This window comes from Vicugna pacos, chromosome 12 (assembly GCF_048564905.1).
Source record: "Vicugna pacos chromosome 12, VicPac4, whole genome shotgun sequence".
Classification (NCBI taxonomy): domain Eukaryota; kingdom Metazoa; phylum Chordata; class Mammalia; order Artiodactyla; family Camelidae; genus Vicugna; species Vicugna pacos.
This window is the reverse complement of record NC_132998.1, coordinates 26,411,552-26,432,058: the sequence shown is the minus strand read 5'-3', so window position 1 is coordinate 26,432,058 and position 20,507 is coordinate 26,411,552. Positions and strand designations below refer to the sequence as shown.

The window sequence follows — 20,507 nt, the reverse complement described above, 5'->3', positions numbered from 1 at the left end:
ACATGGTTGGGATGGGGGGGGCCCCATGCCCCTTTCTGAAGTTTCCATCCATGCGAAGGAAGCTCAGTCACTGTAACTCCTGTACTCTTTCTTCCCCTTTATTCTCTCTGTCCCTGGCAGGGAAGAGTGGTTTATCTCTTTGGTAAATTTGGTCGATCTCCTCTTGGGACTGAACTTGCCACACGCAGCTCTTGGTCTCTGCTGTTCTGGCTGTGACCTGTCACTGGGTGATAAGTCTGCCTAACTTGTGGAGTCAGGCCCATCTGGTTCTTCTACTAAGTTGCATCCTCATACTTAGCATTTATCAGCAACCCAGGTGATATTTTCCCCTTCATCTCTGTCTTCATTATCCTATTTCCTGATTTGTTCAGAACTCAGAGTGGGGAAAAGGGAGCTGTTCATCAGGCTTCTTTAGAGACTCCAGCAAATGCTATCAGGAGCCCAGATATGTTCAGTCTGCTTGCTCCACCATGATCAGTATGTCAACAATGTGTCCCCTTAGTGTCACGTGGTATCTGCCACAGCCGCAATATCACATTCTCACATGACCACATCCCAAGCAGGAAGGATAGGGAAAGGAGCAAAAGAGATTTTCCATTGAAAATATTTCCCAGAAGCTCCTCTGTAGACTGTCCCTTACAGACTAGTGGTCAGAACTGGGTCACATTCCAAACCAGTGGCCTGCAGAGGGAAATGGAAATATCATGACAATTTAGTCCAATTCAACTAAATTATGTTGAGTCATTTGGAACTGGGGATATGGCCTCCTAAACAAAGACAGGTTCCTTTTAGCAAAAGAAAGAAGTGGGTGGTGGTCTCAAAAGGCAGCTACTAGTGTTTGTGGTATTACTGTTCACAATTGGTAGTTGAGTATTTATTAGCTTGATGATTCATGAATGAGCTTACTATCCTTTCCAGCTTATGTCCCAGGACACAGGATGGATGGCTGAGTTGTTCAGTGCTGGGCCCTGAGCACCTACTGTAGAGCCTTCGTCAAAGTAGTGGCTCAGTAAATATTCATGGAAACATATGAATAATTACATGCTCAGAGTTACTGGGCACCATAGTGAAAACCAAGAGAAATGTCAAACACATTGCTTGTTTTAAAAGACTTTATGGTGCAGATGAGGCAAGACTCACATATTTAAATCCTTTTCTATCAACATGAGACAAAGTGTCTCCCTTCCTTCTTCCAAATAATACTTATCAAGTTTATAATGTGCAGACACAGTGGTAGGTGCTGGGGGGAGGGGTAAGCAAGACATGAACCCTCTCTTGGATAGTGAAAGGTTAGTGAAGGAGATGAAGGAGGAAATCACCATGATAAAGAGAAGTAGGGAGGCTGGGGGAGCACAAGAGGGGAAGTTCCACATTTCCTCTTTGCTCTTAAATCCACAGAATCCCAGCCCAGGGCCTGGTACCTCATAAGCACTCAAATAATAGTGGCTATTAATTGTTGCAGGGGAAACACACACACACACACACACACACACACACACACATCCCTTCTCACACATTTAAGACAGGCATTGTTGGTTACACTGTACAAATCAGGAAATTGAGACTCAGGGAAACTAAATGACCTTCACAAATACTGAGGGACAGAGCCAGGATGAGATCCCCGCTCTGCTGGTGACTTGCTCCTTGTTTCTGCTCCTCCTTGCCTTCCTGGTGAGGTGACAAGCTGACATCAGATTCTTGGTCTCAGGAATTGCTCTGTGTCTGGCATCCTCATTTGACCCTCGAACATCTAGATCCATCTTCTCACATGTGCTGAGGAGACCAACATTCATTTCTCTCCTGTCATTCAGCTAGCAACCCAGTACAAGCAAATGGAAACCGCCAGTGCTGGGAGACCAAGGTCTAAACATGTAAGATTTATTTTTCTCCTTGTCTTTTAATGACGGTATGTCTTTTGTATTTAAGCACTATTTATAATTAGTCACTTCCTAGAAAGTGTGCAAACATCACAGCACAGCTGGGAGCCTGCATAATTTAAACACTATTGCTCATTTAGCTTCACAGTCTGGGTTGTGTGGGTTTTACAAAAGAGCCCTCAAACCCTGGAAGGTGGGGTGGGGATAGTCGTTTATTTTTTAACTGATATCTCTCTCCTAGTGCTCTGCACAGGTTTTTGTATGGATTATCAAAATTTCACATGAAAATGCTAACAATCAAAATATTTAAATACTATTATTACATTAAGCCTTCAAAGAGCCTTGGTTTGCCAATTCCCAGCTATAATTTTCATACTTTAATGGATATGAGTAACTGTTCTCCAACTTAGGTATACAGGAAATAGCATTTTCTTTATTTCCTTTAAATCACCTTAATTACGATACTAGATCCTTATCCACCTGAGATGTGGAAAATTTAATCTCAAACCTTACTGAAACGCCTTCATGGTCCAGGGCTTTAACAGGATCTGAAAGGCTGCAGTGGTCAGCTGTCCTTATTGTCCAAGGCCAGGGGGCCCCTGCCTCTGGGCCAGTCATAGGGTTGGAGGTTCTTTCCTGATGAGCTCAAGGTCCTCCTCCCTCAGGCACACCAAATGGCCCTCCTCTCTGAAGCGCTTACATCTTCTAAACTCAGCCACAGAGTAGTGTGTGGGACTGAGCTGCATGAAGAATCCATGTCAGTGGTCTTCGCCCTGGCTGGGCAAGTCAAAGTCTCTCTATCCTCCCTTCAAAGTCTCTCTATACTCCCTTCTCTTTTTGGGGAGACAAACCTTTTCTCTTCAAATGGCTGAAGCTGGAACAAAAGATGGGAAAAGTCCCCTGCTCCAGGTTGCTTCCACTCTTCTGCCCTGTAAGCAGGCAAACGAAGTCCACCGGCTTCCTGCTGTAACTGTAGGGAGGGAAAGATATAGGAAGAACAAACACAAATAAATCTCTTAATCTATTACCCTGCCACATTAGTTAATCCTCATTAACCAGTAGTTTTATATTTTTCAACCCAGAGAGATTAACTTACTAAGAATATCCTATATATTTATTCAAACAATATTTATTTAGCATCTCTGATGTGCACTTCAGTGTGCTGGCTACTGCAGACACAGCTATGGCATTATTGTTACCAATTCTTCACCTATCCCTGTGCCTGAGCCCTGTACTGTGTGACTTTGCATTTGCCCCTACTAGAGGCAGAGTAGATTTTCTTACATTACTGAGGTCAGGGTTGGCCGTGTGGCTTACTTTAGCCTGTAGGGTGTGGACAGAAGTGACTGTGAGCCAGTTCCAAGACTAGGTCTTAAGAGCCTTGGTTTGCTTTCACTGCCTTTCCCACTTCCATCACTGCCATGAGAAAAACATGCCAGTGGTTCTAAAGAATAAAAAGTACTGTCAGTTTGGAGTTAAGTTCAGTGAAGACCAGCTTAGAAGAGTCAAACCTCAGTCAAGCCATGGATGTATAAGTGAGAATAAATAACTTTTGTAAGTTACTGAGTTAGGGCATTATTTATTATGCAACATTAGCTGACTGATACAAGTGGTGAACGAAAAAGACATGATGGCTGCCCTCATAGAGTTTACAGTCTAGAGGGAAGGCAGACATTAAACCAATTATTATTACACAAGCAATTTTAAAAATTATAATTGTAATGAGTGTCATGAAGGAAGTATGTAAGAATACACAGTGCTGGAAGAGAATGTACAAGAACATCTAGCCAAGTTTTTTTTTTTTTTTCAAGGGAGAAGGTAGTTCCGGAAAGAGTAATACTGAGATTTCCTATCTGTAGCTAACTATTATACTCTCAAATTCCCTCAAATAGTTAACCTTGTTGCATTTGTGAGGACCTTGTAAGCCACTTTAACCCTGAGAAATGAAACAACCAAAATACATGAATAGTTACTAATGATGTGCACACGTCTACAGTGGGGCTCTGGAGCACTCAGGTTGTATGGGGTTTGATGTGCTCTCTAGCTACTGGGGGCAGAGGAAGCAATACACAAGCTCACCAACCATGTGAAGTGGCATCCCAGTAGTGTCAGAAGGCCCCAGGTAAACCTTGATGGATAGGTAAGTTGCACGTCATTGGTAGCCTACTTCTTTTCTTTCCTTTTTCTATCCTAGGAGAAAGTAGGTTGTGCATCCAAAGATTTAAGAATTAAGAGCCTGTTTAGGCAAAGTCCCATGGGGGTATGCAAATAAAACATTCTTCAGATGCATTTGGTCTCATGGGAGTGAGTATGTCAAATTCATTAATGCCTGCGGTACAAGGTGGAATAGGAGATGCAAAAAGAACTAGGTAGAGCAGTGAAGAAAAGTGGACTCCAGTGCCCGGCCAGCCTAGGTTTGAGGCACAGCTCTGCCACGTTAGTGTTATGTGACCTTAGAAAAATGATGTAACTTCCCTGAGTCTCATTTTTCTCATCTAGGAAATGGGAATGACCTATGGTGGAGGCTGCTAGAGCTTACCATTACCTGGTTCTGTTCTTCCTGGGCACACGGTCTGACTATACTTACAGTTAGGTATGGCTATATGATTGAGCTCTGATCCATAGAATGTAAGTAGAGATGCTGTGAGTGCTTCTAGGCCTACTTGGTAAAACTCTCCCATGTGTAATCCTTGTTCTCTTTCCCCATCTTGTAGCTGAATAGAGAGAGTCCTCATACTGTAGAGGAGGGTCCAACCACAAGGTGAAAGGATCCTGGGTTCCCAGATGACAGCACAGAGCAGAGCTCCCCATCTTAACCCAAATCACCTAACCATTGTGAGGTGAGCAAGACATAAACTTTCATTGTGTTCAACCACTGGAATTTTGGGGTTATTGCCATTAACTTATCGTGATTAATACATTGATCTACTTCACAGGATTTTTATGAGAGAGCTTGTGAAATGCCTCACTTAGGTGCCCAATACATGGTCGTTGTTACCATCAAGATTATTGGTAAGTCCTATAAGAATGGTGCTAAATGAAGATCTGGGGCTTTGGGGAAGCATGGTGGTTTCCAGTCTGGCCCTCAGTTCCCTGAGTCTGAGCCCTGCCAAGCCACTGAGATTATCTAAAGTTTGAAAACCTGGGGGATCTGGCCTTGGCGTTTTTCTGCTACCTGCCCAGAGGCCAGCAGAGTGATTGCTCAGTGTAGGAGACAGAGGAAATGAGAACAGCCTCAGAAATAGATGTAGTCAGAGAAAAGCAATGCCGTTGTCTCCAGAATACAGGCAACTAGAAGCTCTTCTTCCCAGAAAGCTCTTCTCTGTTTTCCCTGAAGATGATTGATGCTGGAAATGGGAAGCCTAGACATGGCAAAGCCACAAAGTGCTTTCCGAATCAACCTCGGAGCAAGCCTTAAATGCGTTGTGGGATGCTCTAATTCTTGGGGAGCCAATCGTCTTTGACTGAGTATAAGTCTGATATCTAGTAAGTCAATTAACTAGCATTTCTCACTTAAACAGAATACAGTAGTCTACAATCTAGCATGCACAAACTGGCAGCCCAGCTTTTAAAAACTGAGCTAGTTGCCAACTTTTAAAAACTGGAAGACTTCACATAAACTTTCATGTTTCTAGTAGCTCTCTAACAGTCAAATAACCTGGAGATACTGGCCCCACACTTCCAACTGGTGACAACTGGCTGGTGCTGAGTAGAAGCTGCACCTCTAAGAGGTGGCAGACACTGTAGCATTTGCCATGGTACTTACCCAACCCTGTTTTACTATTTACGTTACTTACTTGGCCTTGATAGTCTCCTGAGTTTGCAACCTCTAAGTCAACTCTTATGATCAACATGACTTTACTATATAGTATAATTGTTGGTGATTATGCCTTATTTTTAGGCCAATGGTATTTTAAATGTATTTGCTTATTTGTTCAAGAAATGCCAATTGGACAATCGCTATGTGCAGTGCATGGTGCCGAGTATTGTGGCGCTACAGAGATGTGCCATATTCTCAAGAAGTCCTAGTCCAGTGTCAGGGATATAGTATGTACAAAAACTATACTAAAAGGTACAAAAGTTTCCATTTCTAGGGAGGGAAGAAGGGAAGATTTATTCCTCCTGAGATGATAAAATAAGGCTTCATAGAGGAGGAAGTATTTATGCTGGGCTTTGAAGATTTGGTCTGATTTAGGTGTGTAAAAATTGCAGGGATGGACAGCTATGAAGGGGGAACTGTGTGAGCCAAGGCCTAAAGGTGTTCCTCAGTATGTATAAGGAGTAAAGAATAATTAAGTTTGATGGGAGCATAGGAGTCCTCAATGAGCATGGTGGGAAATAACATTGAAAAGCTGAATGAGACCAAAGCGTGAAGGTCTTTGAGGCAATCTAGAAGGTTTAAACTATTTCTGTGGACAACGAGGACCCATTGAGAGATTTTGAGTAACAGAAAGTCAGGCTCAGAACTGTGATTCAGAGAGAAAAATCCAGAAATAATATGGAATGTAGATTAGTAAAGAGAAAGACCAGAGATTATTGCAATTTTCTAAATTAAAAAAATAAATAAATAAAGTATCAAACCAAGGTCATAGCCATCCAAACAAGACAATGGAAGTGAGAGATGTTACGTATGTAAAGCCTTTGGGTTTTTATAAACAGTGAGACCAAGAAACAAGTAGAACTGGATCCTTCTGAGAGGTGAAGGCCTAAGTGGAGTTGGGAAGAAGTGTGCCCGGCAAGGAAGGAGGGGGAAAGCATGGCTGGGAGGAGATATGATTTTGGAACAGGGGGACTTGAGCACACTTGGATTCTAAGGAGGATGCAGGGAAAGGCAGGGTGTTAAGAGACAAGAGAAAGGAATCAATGAAGCAGGGCCTTTGAGGAAGCAGGAGGGGGAACTACCTTCAAATGCTGCCTGACAGAGAGGCTGATCCTTATTTGAATCAGCCACTGTTGGCCTCGGGACCATGTCTAACAGGTAGGACACCTTGACCATTTACATCTGCCAAGTGGTGCACTCCTGGGTGATGCCTCTTTGTGCTTCGTAGATGATGCCAGCCTGGGAGGCTACCTCTGGGACACTGGTAACAATAGTCTGACAGTTTCTTGGGTTCTGGTGATCCTTCCCAATTCATCACCTGAAAAGTGATTTCCAGCTAAAACCTAGTATGCCCCATGGAACATGCTACATCCTCTGGTTCTTTCCTCCAGTAGATGCAACTTATTAAACACAGCAGATTGTCAACACGAGACTCACAGATAAAAGTTCTTGTATCTGTTCCCCAGGTCATGCTTTCCAAGATGCTTCTATTTCCTTTTCACTTTTATTTTCTATTCCCCATACGTAAGTATGTTAATGATTACAATTAAAAGTTGCAGAGAGAGTATTTAACATCTACAAAGTCTTTCCTCATTTGATTCTTCTAACAACCTTATCAGGTTGGTATGATCATTAGACCCATCCTACAGATAAGGAAACTGAGGCTCAGAGAAGTGAAATATCTTGTGCAGTCATTGACAGGTAATAAAGAGCAGAGTTGGGATATGAATCCAAGATCCCAAGACTCCAGAGTTCATGTTGGAAGGAGTTGAACCATCCAGACACTCCATCTGAACTATTGATTTCGAGGTTTCAGATTAGATTTAAGCAGTTTGAGTTTGGGGTGCATATCAGTTATTTCTTGCCACCATAATGCTGTGCAACAAACAACCACCAAAGGTCAATGACATGTAATAATAAACATTTATTAGCTCACAAGTCTGCACAGCCTGACTGTTCTGGGCTGGGCTGATCTTGGCTGTGCTCACTTGTTTGCTTATGATAAGTTGTGTTTTGGCTAATCAGCCCTGTAATGCTCACTGTATGGGAATTGGCTGGCTGATGGCTGATCTAGAATGGTCTTGAATGAGATGACTGGGTGCCAGCTCTGGTCCATGTCTTTCTCCTTCCAGTGAGGCCAGACATGTTTTAAGGTGATAACAGAGGAAGTAGAAACATTGCAAGTGCTGTTTCACATCTCTACTTAAGTTCCATTTGCTAATAGTCCTTTCAGAGTAAGTCATGTGTCCAGCCCAGATTCTAGGAGAATCTTTATTGAGAGGAATTGGAGAGTCACATGGCAAAGCACATGGATATAAAGAGGGGTAAAGAATCGAGGTTATTAATGCAATCAGCCTACCATGAGATGAAAGTCCAAAGTGAGACTTTCTCATTTCTACAGATTTACCATACCATCAAAATACAGTTAGAAAGCAAAGCATTTCAAATTCAGTGGCTTCCCGTGATACTAAGAGTAAAACCTAAGTTCCTTCTCATGACTACAAGACTCTCCATTAGCTGCTCCAACAACTTCTCCAAACTCAACTCCAAACACTCTCTCCAGGCTCCCTGCGATCCCAGCCATACTGGCCTCCTTAGTTCTTCAAACAGGCCCAACTTTCCTGTCTCAGGGCTTGGCACGTGCTGTTCCCTTTACCTGGAAAGCTTCCCTGCCCCACTCCTCACCTTTTGGTTGGTTGCCTCCTCTGCATCCTTTAGGACTAGGCTGAAATGTCACCTCCTCAGAAGGGCCTCCCTGCTCTCCTGACCCCAAGTTTTAGCCTCTATCTCAGCTTCCTATGTGGATTCCTACTTAACCCTCATCACCCTTTGCAGTAATATTTTTTACTCGTTGGCCTGTCTTTTGGTCTGCCTTCGCCACTGGAGTGCAAGGTCCAGGAAGACAGGAACCACATCTGTCATGTTCACCAGTATCCCAGTGCCTGGCACAGTGCTTGACACAGAGTGGACACTCAGCGTACACTGGAATGAGTGAATGAATATCTGGGATAGTGTTTTCTTCCAGGCAAACTCGCAAAAATAGAGACCAAGCTCTCTGGACTTGGAATTCAAGGTCTTCCATCCTCAGACACTCCCCATGACCTTAGAATTTTGAGATGCTTGACTTATCAGGGAGAGCAACATTAGAGTGTCTTTCCTCTTATATGGTTGGGGGTGGGTGGTAGAGGTAGAGCAGGACCAGGGGGGCCACCCCTAACCCTTGGCCATGAGCAGGTGGGGAAGCTATGGAATCTATGATGGGGAGGGGTAAGAGCACTAGAGATGGATGCAGGAAATTGGGGCTCTAGCCCTACTCTGACATTTTCCTGCCACGTGTCCTTGGGCAAGTCCCTGGGAACCTGTGTGCCTCAATTTCCTCATCTGGAAAAAGGGGATAGGAATCTCCAGCTTGCAGGATAGATGTGGGGGTGAAATGCACATGACAGGAGCACATCTCTCTGAGGATCAAGTGCAGGGCCAGTTCAGTAGGGATGGGGTCTCCATCATTTCCTCTTTCCCAAGCAGGTTCCAAGTGCTTCCCTTCCTACTCATGTCTCCCTTGGACCGTGCATCCCTCTGGCCTATTCCTAGCAGCACTTCCAGACACTCTGTCAGACAAGGGGGCTGTACCTACTGCAGAAATTGTTTCTAAACAAGTCTAGGGTGTTACTCAGCATCAGACCTAAGCCCATGGACAGATGGGGAGAGGGTGCGAATATTCGCAAACACTTGTGAACGAGGCCTTCAAAGTCGCCCGGCTCGCCACTCCGTGTTCACCAACCTGGTGTGGGAAAGAGGGTTAAATGCACTGAGCACCCACTGGGGCTCAGGCCTCTGCTAGACACTCACACCCATTTCCTCACAACACTTATTTTAACATCATCCCCATTTTACAGACCAAGGAACTGAGGCTCAGGGACATCAAGTGTCTTAGTCAGTGCCCAACTTTGATACAAATGAACTACCAAAAATGTGTAAGTTAAACGTTCTAAGAGATGAAGTGGGGAGGCTTCTTCCCATGTGCAAAACACAGTGGAATTTCTATGTATGCATCATCTTTGATAACGTGACTCCCATACTTTGTCCATGTTATTTCATCTTATTCCTTTCCTGCACAGATGTATGTAGTTGGCCAGCTTACATCAGTAAGTGTCAACATGAGGCTGAAAATCTACTTGTTTGCCTGCTCTGTGTTCTCCCTCTTGGCTCTTAACATTGTGTTGCAATTCTGAGAGCTATATTTCTTAGGACTAATATCAATGTTATCAATTTCTATTTTCCACTCATTTTTATAGAACAGTGAAGGCAAAATGCAATAAAATCGCTAACATTAAGTGCTTCACTATTCTGAGCAATACCCATTAAAAGATGTGTAGTGCATTCACAATCACATCTGCTGCATTATCTAGTATTTCCCTGAAAAGAGAGGAATCCTGGTTTGATTAGGCATGGATGAGAACCCACTCCTCCACTTAGAAATTAACATGTCTGATGACTACAGGAATTTTCCACAGGCAGGGTTCTGCCTTCCTACATTTCAAGGTACTCCCTACCAGTGCCAGGCCCCGCAGGACACTTCCTGAGCACTGTGTCATCTTTAGCCCTGCACCTTCAGGTTACAACGATGGATGATGGATGGTGGGTGGCAGCAGTGCTCTGGAAGCCATTCCCACACTAGATGGCAGGCAGTAGCCTAATCACACAGACATCTGACTGAGAACCACAAAAACATCCCCTTAGATTCAAACTACAGGGTTCCTCTCAGGCTAGACCCCCAAAATGCCCATGACCATTTCAATGCCTCTTGCATAAGGGAGAGTAGGAGGGAGTGGAGGTATTGTTAAAATATCTTCCTTATGCAAATTAAATATATCTGTCTTATCTATATATCCATCTCTATATCTGTACATATCTCATTATGCAATCCCACTGCGAGGGTTGCACCTAGGGCCTTAGAAGAAGCATGTACAAACGACTCTATGTAGCAGAAGCTTCAATAACTTCATGATAATCTGCTTGTGCTGTCACAACTGAACTGGAGTCATCTGGACTCTGTCTGTCATCAGAAATGGGCATTGTTGTAGCAGGGTGGTGGAAGTGATGGGAGTGCTAGTAGGAGAAGCAAGTGAGTGATGACACAGTGCAGAGGTCAGCAAACTCTCTGGCCCCTGAGCCAAGACACGCCTGCTGCCTGTCGTTGCAAATAAGGTTTTACTGGGACACAACTACACTCATCGCCGTGGTGGGTTTTGCACTGTGATGGCAGAGTGGAGTCATTTCAACAAGACTGGTCCACAGAGCTGAAAATACTTACAATCTGGCCTTTTATGTAAAAGTTTGGGGAAAATTGTGAACATCTTGAAGAAAGAGAAAATGAGGCAAGAAAAAGCTAGCACTAGGTTCAAACTACTGGGATTTGATTCTGGCTCCAACATCTCATTACTGTGTGCTTTTGGGCAGGTTCTCAACTTTTCTGAGCCTCAATTTCCTCATCTGTAAAAGGGGATAATAGTTCTTCAGTCAGTAGTTTTCCATGAGGATTAAATGAAACCCTATATATGAAGTGCTGGTACAGTGCCTGATGTAAAGCCAGGGCTCAATATATTATTGACTGTTATTAGCTGATATCTACAAAGATAACCAGTTTTTGTTGTCAGGTCGGGTAGAAGGATTTTATGTGTGCCATGAAGGTTCAACACCAGTGCTTCTTCCTTTGCAAGATTCTCACTGCTGTATTCCATGGTGATACAGCGGGGACAGCCCAGAGCAGTTTTGATGTGGTTTAAATACCATCCTGTTGTCTCTCAACTGATTCTCTGCTCCATATCACAACCAAAGTCTAGACCCTTTTCCTCTTCTTTAGGACCCTCACCTTTTCCTCAGAGGCCAGTGAATTCTCCAACTCAATCATTCATTCACCTCATCTTAGAAGAATTTCTGGATTTTCCAAGGAAGCATCAGATGTACAGGCCAATTTACTCTGAGTTACTACTTCTTTTCTCATCCCAGATCAATCGTCTTCATCTAAGGTATAATGGAGAATGGGGTTGGCAAATGAAACCTTTTCAGAAAGAAATCTGTATCAGTTAAAATACTTTTGGCTACAGATATGAAAAGTCTATGTATACATGTAACTGACTCACTATGCTGTACACTAGAAGTTAACACAACATTATAAACCAACTATACTTCAATTAAAATAATTTTGGCTGCAAGTAAAAGAAAGCCCAACTAAATTTGGCTTAAGGAATAAAATACATTTATTAATTTGTTAGCTCTAATAACCCTAAATCCAGAGATAGGGCAGTTCCAGAGTTAGGTACTCAACTAGCTCAGAAACATCAACAAGGGTGTGTTCCCTCCAATGTGTTGGCTCTTCCTCTTAGACTGGCCCCCCTTCATGGTCCCAGGATGGCTGCCCCAGCTCCAGCCATTACATGTTGATGGCAACATCAAGAGCAGAGGCAGATTTCCATGAAGCTAATGAAACTTAAACTTCAGGGTCTCTCACTTTCACAGGCCTCTTCAAGACCTAGCAATGTACTCAAATAGCCATATACTTTGGCAAAATTTTCCAAAATAAGATATTCTTAAAGAAGCTGCTTGAAATTATGTAAGCTTTATGTCCCACAAAATTTGGACTCATCCCTGGTCCTAAAAAAAAAATTGTCCTACTCTAGGTCCTTTTTCTAAGAACAAAGAAAATCTTCCTGGAAGCCTCTCCGCTACCCCAGACTTCCCTTTGCATCACATTGGCCAAAATTGTATCACGTGCTCATGCTTTAGTTATTTGGTGTGTTAGTCCAGGTTATCTAAGAAGTCGATGCTGAGATAGGGGTAAACAAGCTCCCCTAATATGTTAGGGGAAATGCCTGTGAGAGAAAATGGGGAGGGAGCCAAAGAGACTGGGAGGCCTGAGCCTCCAACGGCAATGCTGGTCTGACTCTGAGTGAAGACGAGAGAGAAGGAAGGAAGGTTGGGTGAGAGTATCTTATCCTACGGTGCAGCCTAAGGAAAGTTTGGCAAAACTTTCAGGGACCACTCAAGGTTAAGTGTCCTGTGTCTCCCAGGAACAAGCCCGCCTTAGTACCCCTGCCACACACTGTTATTGGCTGGGAGCAGTCCACGTGAAACGTGAGTTATCACCAAATCAGTGATGGATTTTCAAACACAGCAGATGGGCTCATGTCCAATTACACTCCCTGCATTAGGGAATCAAAGAGGTACATCCTCATGGCCACCACATTACCAAGGAAAACAAGCATCCCACAGCTGGCATAGACCACGAAAGATTCATCCCTGGGTCAAGGAAGGGCCTGGTCTGCACATTCAGAGCAGGGAGAACAAACGAGAGGATTCCTCTTAGTGGAAAGAAGGGAGGAAGGGTGATAGGGAGGCAACAAGAGTGTCTGCCAACCTCCTACCCCCACTGCACCCCTCAACAAACCTCTTGTACCATAGACGGCCATTGAGCATGTCCCTCTCAGACCCATTCAGACACAGCTGCTCTTTATTAGGAGTCTTCCCTGACCTCAGTGCCAGCTGAATGTATGCAGTAGAAGGGAGGAAAATAGCTTTCCATCTTTACTATCCAAATCTCAATGTTTGTAATGAACCCATTCTATCATGAAGTCAACAAAAAAGCCCTGGTCCCAGGGCTTCTGCTCTGCAGATCACCTGAGTTTAGGGCTGGGCTTCTTTTGTTTTTAATTTTTGTTGGGGTGTGAGCGTGGGTGTCCTGCATCTATTCTCATTTGGCTAATTGCATATTGCCTATTAAAAATCTCCCCCACTGTTTCAATTAGATAAAGAGTTCTTCATGTTCTGCTTGGCAAATCCGGTTGCAAAGCATTTGGTGTCCTCCCCTTTGAAGGGGAGGTGGGCATCGTTAATTATGCATGAGGTGTGGTGGGTTGAATAAATCATTTGAGTAACCTTGTCATACTTTGTCGATGATTTGGAAACGCAGGACATATTTCCTGTGGCACAAGCCTGGATTATTGCGCTTGTCTCCTAACTGTTCTTCCCACTTTCACTCTTGCCCCTACTCTCTATTTTCTCTTCTCTACTCAATACCCAGAGCAATCCTGTAAAGATGCAGTTCAGATCATGTCACTCCTGTGCTCAGATTCTTCCAACCACTACCCAGTTACTTCTAGTAAAAGCCAAAGTACTAATGCTGATCTACAAGTCCCTGCTTTAGAGGTCAGAGAAGTATGGCTCTCCAGCTAGATCCAGCTGCCTGCTGCCTGCCCTTGTAAATCAAGTTTTGGCACCCAGCCACGCCCACTTGTTTACATAGCTGCTTCCTCCTGGAGTTGAGGAGCCACGGCAAGAGCATGTAGCTTGCAAAGGCTAAATTCAAATGATCCTTTACAGGAAAGGCTCACCACCCCTGCCCTGTATGGTCCCCTCATCCACACTCCCCGCTCTCACCATTCAGACCCCCATCCTCCCGCTCTGCTCCTTGCTCACTTTTCTCTAACTACATGCTGGGCTGTATTCCTCTAACTCAGGACACATCCTTCCACCTCAACCTTGAAAGGCTGGTCCATTTGTGGGAATATTCTTCCCCTCCGTACCCTCATGACTTGTTCCCTCACTGCTCTCAGGTCTTGATTAGATACTCACCTCCTCACCAGAGACTCCTCCAGATACCCCATTTAAATTGCAACCCTCCCCCTCCTGACAGCCTCTATTTCTTCCATGGTTTACTTTTCTCCTCAGAACTTTGCACTGACATAATACATATTTTACTGCTTGTCTTGTTGATATCCTTGACCACAAAAGTAAGATCCTTGGAGACAAATATTTTTTTCTTTTTTTGGTGTGCTCTGTCTTGAGGGCCCAGAATCGTGCCTTGCACATAGTAGGTACTCATTAAATGTTTGTCAAATGGATAAAGAGATCATCAAATGTTCATAATTCTGCTACCAAAGACAGGACCCAAACAATGGCAGCTTATTCAGGCCATAGGAGGGCTTCGCAATGTGATCAGGACCCCTTGGCTCCTCCGGCTCTCCTCCCTGCCATATTTGGGAGATGGGTTTCTTTTCTCTGTTGTGTCCTCTTTTAAAAAAAATTTTTTTTAATTAAAAAAATTTTATTGAAGTATAGTCAGTTTACAATGTTGTGTCAATTTCTGGTGTACCGTATAATGCCCCAGCCATACATGTACATACATACATTCCTTTTCCTATCCTTTTTCATTATAGGTTACTACAAGATATTGAATATAGTTCCCTGTGCTATACAGTATAAACTAGTTGTTTATCTATTTTATGTATAATAGTTAGTATCTGCAAGTCTCAAACTCCCAATTTATCCCTTCACACCTCCTTTCCTCCTGGTAGTCATAAATTTGTTTACTATATCTGTGAGTCTGTTTCTGTTTTGTAGATAAGTTCATTAGTGTCTTCTTTTTGCCTTTTTTTTCCTTCAGATTCCACATATAACTGACATCATATGGTATTTGTCTTTCTCTTTCTGGCTTACTTCACTTAGAATGACTCTTCCATGATCCTAGAATCTGGAAAAGGAAAAGAATTGAGGCCAATAGCAGCAAGCCAATATAACAGGGCTTAAAGCTTCTTTCTGATGTAACACACGCTACTTTCCTTCACATCTAACTTACCAAAGCAAGGCACTTGACCAGGCCTAATTTTTTTTTTTCTACAGGATGGGGAAATGTAATTCTACACAGCACCCAGGATGAGGAATTTTTATATTTGTGATGAATTTTGATGATGCTGCAAGTTCCAATAGCACTTCTACCATGAATACTTGCTCATGAGCTCTGCGTTTTATGTGACTCATTTAAAGTTCAAAATCCTGGTGGGAGCTTCCCAGGCCAAGGTAAGGTCATGTTCAGTGCTCCATCGAGAAGGCACATGAGGGAGGGCACGTGCAAGTTAGTCTGAAGGCCACAGCATGACAGAATCATTCCCCATATTTTTCAGTTGGAATCTGTAGTGTTGATCAATTAAGTTTCTTTCTTCTAGGATGATGCATTTTCAAAGGGACTCCTCAGATTTAAGCTAAACTCTGAGCTCTTCAAGGAGGCAGTGCTAGGTACTCAAAACATGTTTGTTTTTTTAAAAAGAATAAATTTTAATAGGAATTGTCTTATATATTCTTATGCCTTGGGACCTAGCACTGAATATATATTAGTTTTGTATGTTTCCTGAAGTATTTTTCTAAGTTAAAAGGTATTACTTAAAACAACTTAGGAGGGCAAATAAGTATGGAAAATGCCGGGTTCTTTCAGTTGTTCTTTGTAGTAGGCAGCCTCTAAGCTGGTCAGTGCCCCCATCCCTCAGTAATCACTTCCTTGTGTAAGCCCTTCCTCTTGGACATGGATTGGATTTATTGACTCACATCTAACAAATAGAATATGATTGAAGTGATGGATGTCAGTTCTGATGTTAAGTTATAAAAAGACCGTGACTTCTATCCTGGGTAACTTCTCTTAATCTTTTGCTCAGAGAGATGCCAGTAGTCATGTTGTGAGCTGCCCATGTGCAAAGAATTGATGCTTGCAGCCAATAGCCAGTGAGGACCTGCAGGCTTCCAATAGCTATAACTGCTCTTGAGAGTAGGTCCTCCCCAGATGAAGCTTGAGATGACTGCTGTGCACCTTGACTGCAGCCTGGGAGCCCCTGAACTGAGGACCCATCTAAATTGTGCCTGGATTCCTAACCCACAGCTGTGAGATAATAACTGTTTGCTGTTTTAAAGCACTAAGTTTTGGGAATAATTTTTTATCAGCAATACATAAAGAATTCAATTAATATCTATCAGAAATATGTAAAGCTCTTGGGACACATTAATGAGCACAACAGACCTGACTTCTGCCCTTGTGGAGTTTAAATTAATTTAAACGTGTTTCTGTGCTGCGGGAGTAGACAGATCCTTTACTATGCAAATGTGCATCATTAGTCTCTAAGAGGGGGAGGATGGGTTTCTAACTTTTAAACTCTCTTTTAAACTTTGTTGTTGTTGTTGTTCTGCATTTCATGGGGCTAATGTTTTATGGAATACACATTGGAAAATTCTCCATTAGCTAAAATGAGTAAATGAATTGAAGTCGTAATTCTAAAGGCTTAAGTTCCCCTGCAAAAATTTCAGAGTATGCCCCACTTTGTTAATTATAGACTTAATAGCTGTTCTTATTTTCCTGGACCCCATGCACACTTTCACTACTTTACTTAGCAAATATTGACTGATTATCTACTGTGCAGTAAGGCACTGCAAGCACCGAATTGTCACTTGGGCGATGGGGTATATTCGGAAATTCGCTAATTGTTTCATTTTGTGAGTAATGGTTTCAGCCACAACATTTGGACACAGAGCAAAGGAGAGAAAGAATAGGATTGGCTAATGTTAAAATCAAAGCTTTGCTGAAAACAGTAATGTGTACTGAAGCAAAGCATTGTCCTCTAGGAGAGGAGGCATAATCGGTATTGAAACAGTGCCTGAAACACTTCATCGGACTGTATTTAAAATGTTTAAAGAACTCTTGGAACAAATGAAGCCCTGAAAAGTTCTTTCAAATTGAAATGAATTCTTGGCGTGCTTTCCCCTCAGCTACCAAGGCTCTCTACATAATAGCCTGCTCCAGAGAAGCCAGTGGAAGCAGGGCTTTTGTCTTAATTGTCTAACATGTGTCAAGTGTTTCGTATTTTAGGTGAAAAGCAGGAGGGAAAAAAAAGGTACCTCATTTATGAAACAGATGGAAATGGCAATCCTATTTTGTCTTTGGTGCACTGCTCCTTAGGATTTCACGTGACATTTCCAGATTTAATGAAGTAGTAGATGTCCCTGGACCAACCTCTCATTGAATGATGTCCCATTTCTACCCCAGATAGGCATTTGGGGTCTGGTTTAGAAATAAGGGAGTGCTGGAGTTGGCAAAGCACAGAGAAATAGGATAGATTGAAGATTTAAAAGTAACATATGAAGATATGAGGTAAAATATAGGGTAATATTTATCCTCTAGAGAGGAGGGCAGACTTTTCTAATTTACCAACATTAAATAAAAGAATTGACTATAAGAAACTTAAACTATGAGAAAATGAAAATCTTATGCTAAACAAACAAATAAATACAAAGGGGAAAATGTCAAGCCATGGAAAATTACCTGCAGTGCATACGATAGAGAAAGAGTTAGTATTTTTATTCTGTATGTAGCTCTTAAAAGTCATTAGGAAAAAGACAAACATCATAGGATGCTCCCTGCCCCCTCCAAAAAAGGGAATGACATAAATAGGGAATTCTTATGAGCAAAGATATAGAAGACAATAGAAAAAAATTCAACTTCTGGGGTGATTAAGTAAATGTTAGATTCTACATTGAGAGGTAATAGCATAAAGTAAATAAAGGCACAGTCTCTGGATTCAGGCTGCCTGGGTTGCTGCCTCAGTTTCCTCATCTATAAAATGAAGGTTATGGGGTTATTTTAAGGGGGAGACATGCTGATATCATACAGTTGGAATAGTGCCTGGCACATCAAGAATGGTATATAGATGTTAGTTGTTAGTATTTCTCTTATTAAACTGATAAATATAAAATGGTAACAGCAAGTGGTGTCAAAGGAGTGGAGACAGGCACTCTTGCACACTGCTGGGGGTACAAATTAGTACAATCTTCTGGGAGGCAATTTAGCATCATGCATTAACCTACATTGCCAAATTCCACTGTAGAAAATTTCCTCAAGGAAATAAGAAGTCAAATATATAAAGAAAAACTGTAAAGATTTTTTTTCAGAGCTATGTATAATGATGCAATACTAGAAAGAACCTAAATGTCCAACAGTAGATTCAAATGATTAGATACCCATTTAGTAGAATACTGTGTAGTCATCAAATGGCATAAGAAAGAACCATGGTACCAGGCATTTTGGGAACAACTGAAATAGGACTTAGATAATGTAGTATATCAGTGCAATTCCTTGGTTGTGAAAATGGTCTTATAGCTTTTTATGGGAAAATGTAGAATATATGTTGAAGTGCCATGAAGTTTGCAGCTTGCTTTCAAATGATTCAGGGAAAAAAAGAACATAACACATACACACACATACATATATATATTTATGGGGAGATTTTATATATATATATCTCAGAGAGAGAGAAAGCAAATGTTAACAATGGTGAATCTGCGTGAAGGGCAGAAGGGTATTATTCTATCTATCAACATTTCTCTCTGTATGGCATTTTTCAAAACAAAAAAAAGTTGAAAAATGTAGGAAAACATTTAAGGACAGGAAAAGTGATATATTTTAAGGGAAAGAGTAGTCTACAAATCAGTATATACAATATGATCTTTTTTTGGTTACAAGATTAGGATAAGGTAGCAGCAGCTGGTATTTACTGGAGCGTTTCTGGGTGCCAGGCACTGTGTTAAGTGTGCATTGTCTCATGTAGCTAAAACCCTATGAGGTTATGAGGCCGTATGATTTTCCTCATGTGAAAAATTAATAGATAGAAATTCGAGATTAAAAACTTACTCAAATCACACAGGCAGCCACTTGTACTCAAACATGGGTCTTTATGATCTCACGTCCACACTTTTCTTTTTTTAGTGAATGAAACATTCTTTAAATTCCATAGTGCTTTACGCTTTTTAAAAGTTTCACACACATGATTTCATAGAATCCTGTAATAACCCTTTTTCTCCACCCCTATGTTGCCCCTCCCTGCTTCCCTCTCCCCACTGGTAACCACTAGTTTGTTCTCTAGATCTGTGAGTCTGCTCCTTTTTTGTTTTATTCTCTAGTCTGTCATATTTTGTAGATTCCACATATAAGTGACATCATACAGTATTTGTCTTTCTCTGTATGACTTGTTTCATTCAAGTCCACACTCTTAACTATCACTCTGTTGCACAAAGGAAAGAGCACAAGGCGCTGTAGCTGCTGACAGTGAGGCAGATTACACTGAGGGCTGTAAGGGAGGCACATGTCCAACGTTTTAAAAAAGTGAAGCAAAGGAAGAGGCGAGTTCTGGAGGGCAGGAGGAGTGTAATAGTTCTTACCAAAGTGGTACCACTTGAAATGGGCTTTGAAGTATCCGTAGGAGTACAATAGGGGAAAAAGCATTTGGTACAGAGGGAACAGCATGAGTAAAGACAGACAATGCATTTAAGAAACTATAAATAGTTTGTGGGGAGCATGGGGTCAGGTTAACCAGGGCAGATGGCAATGAGTAAGATTGGACAGCGACCAGCACTACTCCTTTCTGAAGGCAATGTGAGCTGTTTTTGAAAAATGACCCAGGCTGCTGAGCAGTCTGGATGGGAACATGAGACTGTCACTGGGGAGACCATGTAAGTGGCTTTTGGGAACAGTCCCAACAGGAGGTGATGAACAGTTTTACCAGAATAAGAACAGTGGGGATGAAAAGGGAACAGAATGGAAGCTCCCCACTCTGAAAGTCTGCAGTATTACTTTGGGACAGGCCATAATAAATACACGTCTTAAATTATCATCTTATCTTCCTGAGCTGGTCCTTGGCTTGTTTGTGCTCACAGCTCTACCTGCTCTGCTTTTTCTACTTTGTATCACAGGAACTACCTTTCCCAGACTCCCTTACCCTTCCCTTCTTGATGGGTTTAGCCAATGGGAGGCACTGGCAGAAGATGGGGGACAGGAGAAGGGGAGAGCCCAGGGTTTTCTGTCCCTCTCTGTCTGCTGAAGGCTGTGTTCCTGGCAGCAGCTGTGTCTCATCCCTGAGCCCACATCCCGCTGGGCAGCCCCTCGCAATATGGAGCTCTCTCTCCTGCTCGGCCTCCATTGTGGCTCTAGATTCTGTCAG

The 20,507-nt window shown here is 42.4% G+C and overlaps 1 protein-coding gene across 1 annotated transcript in view; it reads left to right on the top strand.

Annotated features, from left to right (window-relative positions):
- The first annotated feature begins 1,815 nt into the window (after positions 1-1,815).
- Positions 1,816-20,507, top strand: part of ABTB3 (ankyrin repeat and BTB domain containing 3) — a 320,336-nt gene continuing 301,644 nt past the window's right edge. The window contains exons 1-4 of the mRNA XM_072973060.1: positions 1,816-1,871; positions 4,592-4,717; positions 4,814-4,889; positions 15,376-15,552. The gene's annotated coding sequence lies outside the window, so the exon portion shown is untranslated. The remainder of the gene's footprint in view (positions 1,872-4,591; positions 4,718-4,813; positions 4,890-15,375; positions 15,553-20,507) is intronic.